General features: G+C 32.9%; 1 long non-coding RNA gene across 1 annotated transcript; it reads right to left on the bottom strand.

Annotated features, from left to right (window-relative positions):
* Positions 1-299: 299 nt before the first annotated feature.
* On the bottom strand, positions 300-3,090 carry LOC115989305. The gene is made up of 4 exons (XR_004091873.1): positions 2,774-3,090; positions 1,973-2,087; positions 1,705-1,771; positions 300-454 (listed from the first exon to the last, which is right to left on the bottom strand). It is a non-coding gene; the product is annotated as an uncharacterized LOC115989305 (long non-coding RNA).
* Positions 3,091-3,629: the final 539 nt, after the last annotated feature.

Here is a 3,629-nt window from a genome sequence, read left to right as displayed (position 1 = left end):
TAGTGACGAAAATTTTCGTCACTAAAACCATTTCTTACGAAATTCCGTTGCATTTAGTGTCGAAATATTTCGTCACTAAAACAATTTTTTGTTGCCATATTTGTGACGAAAAAATTTGTCACTAAACTTATTTTTTGTTTTTATTATTTTCAAAGCGTTGATATTAAACTGTAACCTGTCATTACATTATTAAAACCTCACATTTGATTAACACATTTAATTCAACAACACATTTATAAAAAAATCGATCCATATATTCTACAAGTTAAAATTAAAATAAGTATCCAATTCAAACTCCTTCCATACAATAATTGTTTGTAACATATAAAATAACTTAAGATGTTTCATAACAATACAAAAAATGTGGCATAATATAATTAGAACCAACGGAAGATGTCCTTATATTCTTCAAATAATGCCTAAAGGAATTCTCCTAAAGCCACCAATAAGAAATCTGTACAAATATAAATCTTTAGTTAAATATAAATCTTTAGTCATATAATTCTACACAATGCCAATTGAGATTTCACTTCTATATCTTTAGTATCATAAACTAAAGATTGAATAACCTATCATGTGACAAATATTAGTTTCAAATGATACATAAAAAATGAAGTGTTTCAAATATTAAACACAATGAATACACGGGCACAGAATATTACCACTCAAGTCCACAACTGCTCTTGCGGAATTAATAAATGCATTGACCCCTTCAATATATGGATGGCTTAATCTGCCATCGGGTGTCTTACCCATTGTCATCCAACTTTTATCCATATTTGACTATAATTATAAGATGAATCCTATTTTAGTAAAATAAGGACAACTCATGCATAATGTATTCTAACATCTAAGTCTATAAGCTACTTAGATAAAGTTCTATCACATTCATGAATGCACAAGTCTATATTTATATTTAAACAAATATACGTTGCACACACAAATATCATATCTAATTAACAAGTTCCATTCACATTTGCAAGAAACTAAAAACACTCTCAATATGAATTTAAACCACCTTATAACACCATGCAAGCCACCTGCTTACTCCAATACAACAACCCACCACAAAACCAATCACAAATATCACAAGTATAGAGTGTTTATAAGTATTGAAATCGAATAAAGTAATATTCATCATATCTAATTAACAAGTTCCATTCACATTTGCAAGAAACTAAAAACACTCCCAATATGAATTTAAACCACCTTATAACACATGCAAGCCACCCGCTTGCTCCAACACAACAACCCACCACAAAACCAATCACAAACATCACAAGTATAGAGTGCTTACAAGTATTGAAATCGAATAAAGTAATATTCATCACATCTAATCAACAATACTCATTCACATTTGCAAGAATTAAAAAACACTCTCAATATGTATTTAAACCACCTTATAACACCATACAAGCCACCCGCTTGTTCCAACACAACAATCCACCACAAAACCAATCACAAACATCACAAGTATAGAGTGCTTACAAGTATTGAAATCAAATAAAGTAATATTCATCACATCTAATCAACAATACTCATTCACATTTGCAAGAACTAAAAAACACTCCTAATATGTATTTAAACCACCTTATAACACCATGCAAGCCACCCGCTTGGTCTAACACAACATACCACCACAAATCCAATTTCCAACATCACAAGTATAGTGTTTTATAAGGTTTTCAACTAAAATTTACTTACTTTGCTCAAGCTAAGTTTACAACTTTCAGAAAAAATCCAAAGTTATTGCAAACAATGTGTATTTAGCCTGCAAAAGAAAAGTTAAATTTATAAGTACTTCAGCCTTTATAACGAATAGCTCTTATGGAATCCTTTTGACATAACAATACAATTTTGCCATTAACAGACCAATTAATAACACTGCTCAACGACTGTAGTACACCTCAATTACTTAAGGGGGAAAGCAAATAAGAAAGTAAATGAAACTAATCGTGGTTCAATAACTTACCTATTCTTCACTGTAGAAGACCAAACTTTTATCATGCAATCCAATGAACCAGAGAACAAATACTTATCCAATGAAGCAATATCATAAAACATTGCCAATTTTCATGATTCAAAACCTGAAACAAAATAAACTTCATGCTTAAGCAAACACCAACACATTATTAACCTCCAATCCAAAATTAAACAATAAACACAAACAAAATAAAGATACAAAAAGATTCTAGACTAAGGAAACAGCCCTACACACATATATGATAAAAAGATATCACACTTAAAATTATTTTGACATTCCAATATGGGTAATATTGGGAGCTAGGAGAGCTCAATATCACTTAGCACTACACTATAAATTATTCTCACATTGCATTGCTAAAATAAAACACTTTTCAGGAAAAAAGAAAAACTACTAACTAAACCATCTTCAACACCAAAGGCACAACACAGACGCAGAGTTTTAAGCCACGTCACAAACACTTATTTCTCATAGAGCTAAATGCACTCTTTATTTATCCATACAACTCTGTTAATAGGTTAACAACAATGTCTATCATTCTCCAAGTACATAAAACCTTAAGTTAATTGTTTAATATACAAAAAGCATATCCCTCTATTTTGAATTCCATAGAACAATTCACAAATTCAGCACAGAAAGGTCTTTAAAATAAGTAACAATTACATATAAAAATACTCAATCACAACAATGACAACTTATGAGAGTATTTGAGTCATTCTCAACAAAAATAAAAATACCCATTCTCAACAAACATGAGCTGAAGGAAAAAAAAAAAAAAAAAACCCTTACTGATTCCAGATCGTCGCGAATGGTCCAAATCAGCAGTGAAGAATCGGCACCCAATGGGAATCGTCGAGAATTGGTGATGGTTCGTGGCTTATTGGCAGCGGTTCAAAGCGTCGCCGGTGAGAACAAGGCGAAGCATCACCGTCGATTTGGCGACGCTTCAACGGTTCATCGGCGATGGTGAATGGCGACGCTTCAACGGTTCATCGGCGACAGTGAATGGTGACGCTTCAATGGGTTCGTGGCGACGGTGATGCTTCAATGTGTTCGTGGCGACGATGACGCTTCAATGGGTTCGTGGCAACGGTGAATGGCAACGCTTCGACGGCGACGCTTCAACGACGAATGGGTTTCTCTTTTTTTGTTTGGGTTTCTCTCTTTTTTTGTTTGGGTTTCAACGCTTCAATGGGTTTCTGGGTGAATGTTTTTTTTTTTTTTTTGGCTGAGTGGGTGAATATATTTTGTTTTTTGTTTGGGAGTATATATAGTGGTATTTAGCGACGAAATGTTTTCGCCGCTAAAGACCACTTCTAGTGAGGAATTTATGTTTTGTCACAAAAGGCCCGGAATTTCTTACACTTTTAGCGACGAATTTTATTTTCATCGCTATTTCCCACTTCTAGTGACGATTTCTGTTTCGTCACAAAGTGGTCTTTTTTAGCAACAAAAACGTTTTCATCACTATTTCCCATTTTTAGTGATGAATTTCTGTTTCGTCACAAAAGGACCCAAAATTTCTTACACTTTTAGCGACGAATTTAATTTTCATCACTAAAGAAACCATATTTTGTCAAAGATTTTTAGCGATGAAATTCAAATTTCGTCTCTGTAGCATACTTTTAGTGACGAATTGTTATTT

The sequence above is a fragment of the Quercus lobata genome, chromosome 5, assembly GCF_001633185.2.
Source record: "Quercus lobata isolate SW786 chromosome 5, ValleyOak3.0 Primary Assembly, whole genome shotgun sequence".
Lineage (NCBI taxonomy): Eukaryota > Viridiplantae > Streptophyta > Magnoliopsida > Fagales > Fagaceae > Quercus > Quercus lobata.
This window is presented reverse-complemented; position numbering and strand designations above follow the sequence as displayed.